This window comes from Symphodus melops, assembly GCF_947650265.1.
Source record: "Symphodus melops genome assembly, chromosome: 14".
NCBI lineage: Eukaryota > Metazoa > Chordata > Actinopteri > Labriformes > Labridae > Symphodus > Symphodus melops.
The window spans coordinates 19193088-19205235 of NC_136704.1; the positions used below are offsets into that span (position 1 = coordinate 19193088).

The 12148-nt window shown below is 40.4% G+C and overlaps 1 protein-coding gene across 2 annotated transcripts in view; it reads right to left on the minus strand.

The window, feature by feature from the left end:
* LOC306834844 (cadherin-20-like) overlaps positions 1 to 12148 on the minus strand; it is a 121685-nt gene that overhangs the window by 49521 nt on the left and 60016 nt on the right. For both annotated transcript variants that reach the window (XM_079361068.1, XM_079361067.1), the window contains exon 2: positions 10030 to 10135. The gene's annotated coding sequence lies outside the window, so the exon portion shown is untranslated. The remainder of the gene's footprint in view (positions 1 to 10029; positions 10136 to 12148) is intronic.

Consider the following 12148-nt stretch of genomic DNA (forward strand, 5'->3'; position numbering starts at 1 on the left):
GAACTTGGATGGGTATAGAAACATCCGAACAGGGGCACTAATCCTGTCATTGGCCATTGGGGCGGCAGTAGCTCAGTCTGTAGGGACTTGGGTTGGGAACCGGAGGGTCGCCGGTTCAAGTCCCGGCACGGACCAAGTCCGGAAATTGGTCTGGTAGCTGGAGAGGTGCCAGTCCACTTCCTGAGCACTGCCGAGGTGCCCTTGAGCAAGGCACCGAACCCCAACAACCGCTCTGGGGCGCCCTCTGTGGGCAGCCCCCTCACTCTGAGACCTCTCCATTAAATGCAGAGTGAAAACCGAATTTCCCCTCGCGGGATTAATAAAGTATATGAAAAAAAAAAAAAAAAAAAAGAAAAGAAAATGATAGGCTGCAGGGTAAGGTTATTGGCCAAATGAGGTGTGATGTTTTGCAATGCAAAAAATATATTGGCAAAAATGAATTATTTTAGAAGATACAGTGGGAAATCTAGAAAAGGAGGGGGAGAATTTGATGCAATCTGATCTTTATGGATGCCGATGCAGCAGGACCATCTTTGTTGGAATATCATGATCAGGAGATTGCAGTAAATTTTAAAATGGTAAGTCAATAGATAGTAAAAATCATTGTCTCTTTGTCAGTGGTCTGACGTGTGTAGATTGTGGCTACTTTGGTTGTTGGATCTTGGATTAATTTACATGGTCAGAATGTATGACATAAATAATATTTATAAACCACAGTGATGTAAATATTCATGATAATGAGAATTTCAGGCCCGCGGGCAGACATTGGATTTTTTTAAAAGGTTAAAGCAGGAACCTTGGGCGGTTTCAACATTTTTGGTGAAGCGACATCTGCTGCTGCTGCTGTTGGATTTTTGGTTCAAATTTGAAAATGTGTGGTTGCACTAGCTAAGAGACACTTAAAGTAAGAAATGGAAACCAAAGTGTGAATGTTGTATTAAAAACCTGTGAGTACGAAATACAAATGCATAATGTTAACATACAGCAACATACAACATGGCATGAATCTTAAGGGTGCTCTTTATCCTACTTGAATGGATTGTTCCCCATTCATCAACGTGACAGACATCAGCCTCTCACTGTATGTGCTCTGTGCAGCACTGTGATAAACACATGTCGAGACGTGAAGACTTCTGCACGTCAATACGATCGATTGGCTGATGGATCATGCCGCGGGATAAATTACTCACCACTCACAATTGCCTACAATTAGCTAAACGGGCGGAGGATTGATCTATGAACAGCTAACCAGAGACACATGGAGGATCCTCAGAGCAGAGGGAGTAAATCTGACGTGCAGCTGTGCGGAATGAAGGGCAGAGAAGAAGTTCGTTAAAAAAGCTGCTACACGGATGTATTGGGTGCATTGGAGGGTGATGGGAGAGCAGGAAGCCACCATCGTAGCTGACATATCCTTAACTGGGGATGACACATCCCAGGTCCCAAATAACAGGATTCTTCAGTGGGCGAGTCAGACACTCTGCATGCTAATGTTTGACATATAGGTTCCTGGAAAAAACACTGTTTACAGAAAGCTGCTGGGAGCTTGTTCCTGCATGCTGCAGATTGAAGCTCTGAATATTCCTGCTTTTGCATACAGCTCATGCAATTTGTTTGTTTCCTGTGTCTCAGTGCACTTAAGCAAATAAAGCTAGTCAGTAATAGCCTACACACCTTCAGTATAATGATGATGATCTGTCCTTATCCTGCATGTTTAAATACAAAGCAGTTCGACATTGGGATCTGTATTGGCTTTGGAAAAGTGAAAGAACTGAGTTATTTCAGAAACATAATGAGTCCTCTGGATTTCTTTTGGGATCATCAACTTTAATGTGCAAAGGTCAAGCAACTTTTATGGACTAAGACCCTGTGAAAATTTGGGAAATTAATATTATTTTGAGAGGGACAGGAACAAGAAAACTGTTGAGCAAATAACGTTAGCTAGATTGTGGTTCATGCACAACAATTAGCCACAGTCAAAATGAAACCTTTGTGGTGAGAGAGAGTACTACATTGAAAGCTTTATTAGAACACTCATCAAAGTCAGCTAAGGTTTATGTATATCAGGAATTGAAAAAAAAAAAAAGAATACCAACATAAACAATTTAATTACCATTGCTTTTCTTATTATAGGCGATTACCGGTAATTTAAGACGGGATATGTCAACTATAACATTTATTTTTATTTCATGGTATTTTAAGCAACAGATCCCACAAGTGTAAGTACATTTAGTGTCAAATGTAGCTTCCTTGTGATTGGTGCACTGACGGTTAGTGACATCACGTTGTGGCCATAAAGCCCCCAGCCTCGACACAGGGCTTGATGTTGGTTCAAACATGAAACCATAAAACCAAATTGTTATGGGGGGCTGGTGGCGCAGATTTCCATCTCCAACCACTGTCCTATCTCTCCAATAAAGGCATGAAAAGCCCAAAAATAAATCATAATTTAAAATCCCCCGAAAAACTCTCTTTAACAGCAAGGCCATGCAACCCATGTTCAAATATTTCATCAAACAAAATTTAATCTTGACACTATTTTGAAAGGGCAACAACTCTGCATCCTCGGCTTTGTGAAGAGGATTCAGAAAAATATTTCTTTCGGTGAGATACTTCTCACTCTGTTAACGTAATAAGAGCAAACTCAATTTCATAAGAAGAGTATTAGGCCCGTGCATTAGTTAGCTCCAGGGTCAAGCACTGAAATGCTTATTTTACTGACAAAGTTTAAACCCATTCTGTTCGAGCACTAGGATGTAACTGACTGGTTTGACATTGACACTTTAAATGTGTAACTTCTCGCAGGCCTGACATATGGCTCCGAATGCACGGTTAAATGTTGATATTCCTGTTTCAACTTTGCACACAGAACTTTTCATGCACACATGAGTTGCTAACTGCTGTATAAAAGTCATCCTCCCCCTGAGGATGTTCTTCACTCACATCACCTCTCTGTGCGGCCCACCTGGCAGCATCAGCGTGGCACTCATAATCTCAGTAAAAGCGAACCCTCCCAGGTATTATTATGACAATGACATTTGCCAATAGAAGGGCAGGCAATCACAATAGATGTTTCCATCGCAGTAAAAATGATTTAGAGCAGCTCTCGTAGAAATGATGATCCAGAGGGGTCATGTTAGCGAAGGAGGATAATGGTACCCCTGTGTACAGCTTCCTATCCATCCTCTCAGAGCGAGCCTTGACTGCCTCACAAACTCGGCTCCCCTCGGATGACTGAGCCTCCTGGCCTTCACAAAGTCCATTTCTCTCTCAGATAAACGCCGATATAAATAATAAAAAAAAGAGTACAAAGCCAGTCACCTCACTGTTTAAAGAGACGCGCCACCTTCCCACACACGGGATCGTTTGTTTGATCTGATCCCGCCGGTTCGGTCGGGGGCTGCTGCTCTGGCCTGCCTGACTGATTGTTGGACTGTGCTGCGGTTCTGTTGTTGCTGTGTTTGCAGGAAGACAGAGGCCGGGCTGTGGGTGGTATTTGCCATGTGAGGATTTTCAACGCTGTAGACCAGATGGCTGTCAACCTCGTGTTGATCTTGGAGCACAATCATGCCAAAGACCGCTCCCCCCGCGGTTGAATAAGAAGAATCGAGATGTTAAACATGCTCCCCGCCCCGAGCTCCTGGCTGCACCAAACCACAGAGGGATTATGTTTGTATCTGGCCGGGCAGAGAGAGTCGGTTCAGGCTGTAATAGAGCCCAGAGGGAACAGGGACTGGCACAGAAGAAGAACAAAATGGCACGACTACAGACCCAAGGGTGCCATCGTCTCTCTTCTTCTACTGTCTGCTCCTCTCTAAACTTGCTCACTCCGGTTGAAACTTTTGTTTATCATTTTAACTTTAAAGCCTTTGATTTCATATTGTATAAACCTAGGAGTTTGCAAGTACATTGCCAATTTGAATAACAGCAAAAAACAAGAAGCAGATGCTCAGTGATTGATTCAGCTCTCTTTAAAGCAGCTATTTGCCGAAAAAATGAGATGTCAGTAACATAGAGATTTCTATCAGCTCTTTATAAAACTTTCTATCTGGGTCTGCTTAAGAAACTGTTCAAACTAGGAAGTCCCCCCTATTTCCCATTTGCTATGTCTCTTTACATAAAGCCAAGTTAACTGCCTTCCAGATGTTGCTTAAATACAGCAACATCTGGCTGCCCGGAGATCTTCGTTTACATGGACTCTATACAAAGGATCTTAAATGAGAGTTTTCATGGCAAGACAGTGTATTGTTTTGACTGCATGATTTAACAGGCACCGTGGTCCAGGGCGATACAGGAGATTGGTGTTGGTAAAATTCTGTCTAAATTCTGTTTCAGTTAAACCACTACAGCGAAAGCGCAAATTACAAAACTAACAATACCTTAAGGCAGGGGTCAATAATTACATTTGTACAAGTGCCAGCTTTTTTTCTTGACTGACACTGCGGGAGCCAGACTTTCAAAATTGTTTGCACATAAGCACAAGTGCCGTCAAGTTGGTTTCAGAGGGAATATGTGATTTCTAAGTTAAACCTAATGTGATTACGTCAGCCTTGTGATTTTATGTTTATTGTCCAATCACCTGAAATAATTTATATTTTGGTGGCAAGATGGAGAGCTTTTTGGGAGCCTGATGTAGGTCTGCGGGCCGCCAGTTAATGATCACTGCCCTGAGGTTGTGAATTTAGGGGTCTGACGGATCAGAGGATTTTCCAATAAATGACATCAGAATAAACAGAAGTAGCAAAGAAAAACACTGAGCACTAAACTATTTGTAATAGAAGTGTAATACAAAGAGAATATCTTCCTGTTATTAAATATGTATGGCCTCTATATATTTGTTTTTCTGGACGAAGATATAATAAATAAAAGAAGAGCTGCTCAAATACTACTACTGATTGAAATATCTTCAAATTCTCTGTGCGCTCCAGAGTCTTTTGGCCTTCACAATCCTCCCTGAGGTTTCGCTTTTGTAATCTTTGAACTCATCAGCCATTGTCTGACAGTGTGATGATAGCCTCTGTGAACAACAGCCTTTTGGTGAAGCCAACAGTTTGCCACAAATGTTTTTATGACCGTTATTGTCTTTTCAGTGTGTCGTGTGAATTGAGTTTCTGTTGGTGTTGACAGACGGCATATAAGAACAGATTGTTCGCTTCACTCACACGAAGAAATCAGTCACAACGTTGTTAGAGGACAACAAAAAGGTGTCTTGTTTTGCTCTCCACACATACTGTACTGCTGTACTCAGCCAGAGCCTTAAGATAGACTAGTGTGTACGCAAACTTTTCAGCTCGCAACCTACAAAATAAGGAGGGCCCCACTTTCCCTAGAGGTGACTGAGGCATATGCTTCTTCTTGCAAAATCAGTATACAAGGATGGCTGCTTTGCAAACTGACACTGCATGCAAATACTCTCTAATGCTGCCTGTTAGGGTTAGCTATTCATGGAAAGCACTTAATTGTATGCTGATCACTGCATTCCCATGTATGAGTAGCTTAATTACAAGAAATCAGTCCAATCAGCCCTGTTTACCCTTTCACGTTGTCATTTCCTGCAAAGCCTCTGCTGTTGCTGAATGCCATTAGGTAAAAACTTTATTTTGGAACTATCTCTGTGAGTAAAGAGGTTGTGAAACAACAATGTGAGTTGAAACACTGTAACTGTCCAGCTGCAGCATATACCTCTTCACATCCTCCTCTGCAGTCAGACCATGATTACTTCTTCACACCTCATTCAGACTCTCTCTCTATCCACCCCCTCCCCCACTCCACTCAGCCATATAATAACTACATCCTCCATATTGTAGAGAAAAGACACCATCTACCATCCTGAAACTTGCCTCACTGTCTCTCTGAACTTCCTGAATTAGACATGAGTACGCTGCCTCGCTCTCCGATCCTTCACCCTAACCTCACAGCCGGTTTTCCAGCCTGCTCCTCTTCCTCATTATGTGTCATTCCACAAACCATCTGCTGCCGACGACAGGGCCCGTATGCAGCTGTGGCTCTAGGATGCACTCAGATGTTGACCCACACCTCTTCACGCCAGGCATTTTCGAGCCCTGAGAGGCCTGATGTGCGCCTATGATGCTGGCTCTAATCTAGCCTGTAATTTGAGGCTTACTCTGTGGCTGAGGAGCTGAATCTTCCATCTTCTGCCTCCTGTCATGTCTCATGTTCTCCCTCTGCAAGTGCAGCAGAGAGGCAGGGGAAGTGGGGAGAGAATATTGGGTCTCATTCGCCTCTCAGCACGCCTGAAGTCGAGTAAAGCTGAAGAGAGAGCGAATGGATAAAAAGAAATCTCGGGATCAGGTTGGTGTGATGAGGTCAATCATCCAATTCTGACATGTTACAACTGACAGACGTGACTATTCTGTCTTTCTGCTCGATTAGTGAATCCACTTGTAGCATGTTAGCAAAAGTAGAGCAGCGATGATAAGGAAAGTAAAAAACACAACATAAATACCTTCAAATAAATGTATAGGGAGAAACTAAATACATTAAAGACAAATTATAAATAGTATTCCTAGACTGTAAAATTTGGTGTACAATATGCTCTTTAAATACCTATACCTATATTGTTTTCTCTAAAAGTTAGCAACAAAGACCAGGCTGGTTGATCCACTTTTTAACATTGTGTTCTACCTCATTAGGTTATACTGCAAAAAAAAGAAACAGTGATGCTGTTAAGTATATTAACTTTATAGAGTGCTGGTGTGATTGAAAATATTCCTCAATTAAAGATAACAATGGACCTTCTGAGGTAGGCAGCACGACCTGCAGGCTGTGGATGTCCACTTCACAACTATCTCCAACGTTAGCGTAAGCTAACTACTGTAACGTAGTACCATGTCGTGAATACCAATCGCACTAAAAGAGTTTCAAAAAAAGTACTCTTTGTAGGCTTGGCTAAACAAAATGGAAATCATCACACAGGGTTTAAAGCCCCTGGAAACCATAATCCACAAAAGCTTTCAAACTGTTCCCTCTTCACTTTTCACAATCTGAACTGCTTTTGTGGCGAAGGGATGTTCTTCAAGAGTGAAAATCAGTTCCCACTATCAGTGACTTAAAGTGCCTGGAAACCCAAATCCACAAAATAGTTATTTAAGATCTTAAGTACATAATATCAACTTCCTTAAAGTATTAGAAGTACCTTCTGTCGGTTTTGAGATTTTTGAACATTTTCTGAAGCAGTGTTCACTCTGAGATTTATTACACAATACATTTCAAACCAATTATCAAGTCCAACAAAACTGCTCTTCTCCGACCACTCAGCTTTCATGCTTGTGGGGGATTTGGAGAAACAGTGGGCAGTGTTATGGTGAGCTGGGAGTGCAAAAGCAGTCCTTCATATGCTGTGCTGATTACCTCCAACAGTGCTTTCCCATTTTTTTCCGGAAAGCTCTGGGCTTTGCTAAACACCTGCGTCTAAAGCCCACAGTGGTGTCCTGTCATGCTGCCCACCTCAGCAGCTCACCTGTTGTGTCGAGGTTTTTGACATAACAACGGGGAAAAGATGTTAAAAAGTGGTGTTGCTAACTTTGTTAGCGTAGGATATAACAGGATGCTTTGACCAGTCAGTAAGAAGGTTGCAATACACAATGCATGGGATATTTGCGAGCTGCCATGCCCACACAATCCTGAGAAATGACCTTAACTGCTCAACAATCTGTTTTTTAATTACATTTTCTAACAGTAATAAACGTTTATTTCTAGTCAGATTACAACGTTACATTTTGATATTACGTGGGGATTTTAAACGTTTTATAAAGTCATATTTCCAGGGGTATTAAAGTCATTGAGAAAGAGGGGAAGAACATATAGCATTACTGAGTGTTCATAAAACAAAAATGAATAAAAATGTATTAGAAATGACATTTTGAGTGTGTATTCAGATCTGTTTAAAGAAAACGTTTTCAACCATTTGAAAAATGGTTTCTTTGATAAAAACACATGATATATTTTTGAAAATCGAAATTCATACTTCCATGACAAATGTAATGAGAAGGAGAAATAAACCACAGCCTGTTTCTCGAGCTGTCATTAAAACATGTGGAACCATTACTACAAAGTGATGGATGAATACGAATTTAAGCATAAAAACATCATGCAAACAACACAACAACAATGTAACACAAAGATTGATATTAAAAAGTAAGTGCAATGAGATATGTTGACCAGTGTTCCCTCTTTAAAATCTAAATAATCTCCTGAAAAACATTCAAATATACCACAACGCTAATATTTCCAACCATAGTTTGAAATTGTTTAATTAGATCCCTCACAACTTTCCATCACTGAACCTATAACATCTCCTCCTCGCCCCCCTGCTGATGTGAGACTCAAGATTTACAGAAATTACCATAATTCAAAATGAGTGTTCTGACTGCAACTTCATCTGCAAACTCCTCAGAATCCAGCTGCTGCGGGTCCTCAAACCTTCTCCTCCCCTTCTGCCCAGACGTGACATGTGCACACAAAGCACAATGTTTCTCATGCTTGTTTTTGTTGTTTTTTTTCTTCCCAGAGACGGAGAGGAAGAGGAGGCCGAGCAGATGTCAGGACTGATAGCGAGCTTATCTACACATCATTGATTAGTAGGTGCTCTTACTGAGGCCAGCACATGGTTGTTACCTCCTCTGATGCCAAAACTCTTTACGAAAGAGCCGAGAAACGTGTCAAAATGGATCAAACTGATAAGATCCACACTATTCACTGAGACGTTAACAAATTTTTTAGGCTTTTAACAAGAGGGGGGAACCTTTCACTCTAAAGCGGGAATCTTCAGTGTAGTTTTTACAGGTGGAGGAAAGAAGCGGACATGAAGAGAGGAGGAAAATAATTGGCTGCACTGCCTGTAAGTGTCGACTCCACTCCTGCTTCTGTGACTGTTCAACCTATCTGCCCATTTAAGAAGCTCCATCGAGGTACATGTTCACCTACTGGAGCATGAAAGCCCTCTGAGGCAGCGTGTAAGACAAAGAACGGGGCAAAAGGAGAGAGTCAGATAGCAGGAGGAGACGAAAAGAAGGAGAAGTGGAAAAAAAATTTAAACTCTTCGTCAAACAAATCCAATTCAGCAAGGAGAACTTAAAAACGTGTTTTTTCTTTTTGTAAGGGGGATGAAATAATGCAATCTTGAAGCCACAGCAACAATTAAATCGCTCCCTAAAACAAAATGACAGATGCATTTGCACATTTTTAAATGATACAATTCAGAATAGCCCTCTAATAAAGCAACAGGTAGCCTGCCAGTTGCTGAGATTTGTGACACCCACGCCAGCCAACTCGTATTCTCGAGAGTTCCTCATTAGAGGCAACAGATGTTACACATATTTAATTTTTGAGCCAAACAAGCAGATAAAACCTGTCTCCTTAAGTAGTCACGGTGATTAATCAAAATCTGTTGCAATTTCTGCTTTCAGTGCAGATTGATTTAATAATATATTCAAACAAAAATCCTTGTTTCAAAACAGGTCATTTCTCACGATTGTGTGGGTGTGGCAGCTCACATTATGTCAATCCAAATTTTCCTTTATTGATTGTATATAATTATTGCTGCTCAAAGCATCATGGGATACCCTAGCCACGCTAACAGAACTAGCAGTGCCACTTTTTAACATCTCTTCTCCCATGCGTCAAAATTCCCCCTCGGAAAAATAGGTGATGTGCTGTCTAGAGAATAAACAGAATCTCAAAAAAATTATTTGGAATGAACTTATAATACTTTAAAAGGGTTTTAAATTATGTACATAAGATCATAAATAACATAGTAAAAAGCTTTTGGGGAATTGATTTCCACACATAATGAAATATCTCTTCTCCATAAAAAATTGTCAGATTGTGGTAAGCAAAGGAGAATAAGTAAACATCAGTCCCGAATAAGACAGAAAGCAATAGAGGCAAAATTAGGAAACATCATGTGTCTTCATTGACTTTGTATTGAGTGTTTTGACCCTTTTTGTCACTGAAATGCCAGAAAATGTCTTTGTTAATAATCCCTGTTCGCAAATGTAGAGGTCCTACCTAAAGTGGAGACGCAGAAGATGGATCCTAATAGTCAGATTCAGGTGAACAGTGGAGGCGATGAATGCGTCAAATGACAGATCTTCACCCAGGAGAACCGGCTAACCTGTGAAAAAGGAAATAGATTCACATATGGTTAAGTGTCTTAAGATAACATTTGTTATGAATTGGCACAATACTAATAAATCCATTGGTCATTTAAAGTATTTCAATCAAACCTATGATGGGTTTTCTTAACATTACAAGTAGGAAAGGCAATTATATACCAGGACGGAAGAGAAAACAGTCCATCAAGAGAAGGTTAATGTTAATTCAAAACAGGCCAAACAATGTGCTAGACAGGGAGCAAAACAGGCCACTATGATTAAAACAAAACTCTGGTGTTAAAAGGATGCAAACTGTCCTTAGGCCAGAGTCTAACCAGTAACTAAAACACTTACCTATAAGTTAAGTATTAAACAGGGACATAAGGGAACCTAGCAACGAACTGCCTCAGGTGTTAGAGGGAATGATAACATGCATGGTTAAAAAGCTTGCCACATCTTAGAAGAGAAGAAACTATGTCTTTAAACATATGCTAAATGCACTTCAAACAAAATTTAGAGGTCAAAATAAAACTGCTTTGAAACTGCTGCCCAGTTTACCTAAAATATCTATAAAACAAAGGTTCAAGAGTACCTTAAACCTTTCATGGGTTTGAAAAGAAGACAAATGACCAAACAACTGATACAATAAGGCACCTTAAAATAAAGTCTATCTTGTGTCATTTTTTTACTGCCTTCAAAAGGCAGCATTAATTCAACTTCAAACAGATCCCATCATTTTTGAAAGAAGGGGAAAAAAGCCCTTAAACCATGCTAAATGTAAAACAGGTCTTAAGTCTTTTAAAGGAAATGTGGCTACATGAAAAAGCTAATGGCTTCTTGCAACAGGCCTAAACATTATACGGTAGAAGAAAACAAGCAGATTCAAGCATACCTCATAAAAGACCAAATGTTGTTACGGATAAAGAAAACTGGACTTGAAATGGATGATTTAGGGTTCCAAAAGTTCATACACTGTGTGCAGTGGTTGCTATGTAGTAAGACCACCAAAGTTACCCATTGATACACTGCAGACGGAGCAGCGGAAGCAATTCAGGGTTAAGTGTCTCGGCCAAGGACACATCCGACATGTTGATGGGGATTGAGCCCTCGACCTTACAAATGACTTCTCCAACTGAGCCACAGCTGCCCAGGTCAACTCATAGTTATGTAAAAACATAACTGGCCTTTAAACCGATATTAAGGATAACTAATAACAGCTATACAACTATAGTGAGGGATAAGAAGAAAACTGGCCTTGGTAAGTTATGGTTCCAAAGCGAAAAACAGGCTGAACCATGAGAATGACAGAAAGAAAACAAGTTTTTAATGAGAGCAGAAAACATTCCGCTAAAGAAAACAAATCTTAACACAGACACACTATGGCACCCAAAGACAAACATAATAATGTGTTAGGGTAAAAAATAGGCCTCTCACAGATGATACATTTAACTTCTTGACAGGACACAAAAGAGATCCCTAAAGTGATGAAGTCATAGTATTTAATGACAAGTGGAAGAAAACACATTTGAGCGATAGAGTATAAAAAAGTTTAAATAACTTTTGGAACGATGCCTTAAAGAGTGTAATAGTTCAACTTGACCAACAAAAACGATGAAGAAAAGCAAAGACATTGATCTTATGTCTCATTCATTTTTCCTTCAATATTTGCAATATTTGTGCTTTTCAGAAACAGATGCAACACCAAGAAGCCCCTTTCTGTCTACAGTGGTGTGTTCATAATAGCACAAAGCTATTTCTGGTGTGACATGATTGTTTACAAATCGAATGAAAATGTGCGGGTGGGAACAAAAAAGACCACCAGTTCACAGTGGGCAGTGTGAGATAAGGACAAGACGTTTCAGCCAAACTTTCAGGATTATAGCACAGCTTTATAAGTCTTATTCCTTAAGGTGAGAGAAAACAGAAGAAAGAGTGGAGAAAAATAAGTGGAGTTCCTGGTGAGATCTGAGGTCAGTACATTGGTTGTTTGGGGCGTATAAACAGCATCTATAAAAACAGCCCACAGGTGCAAA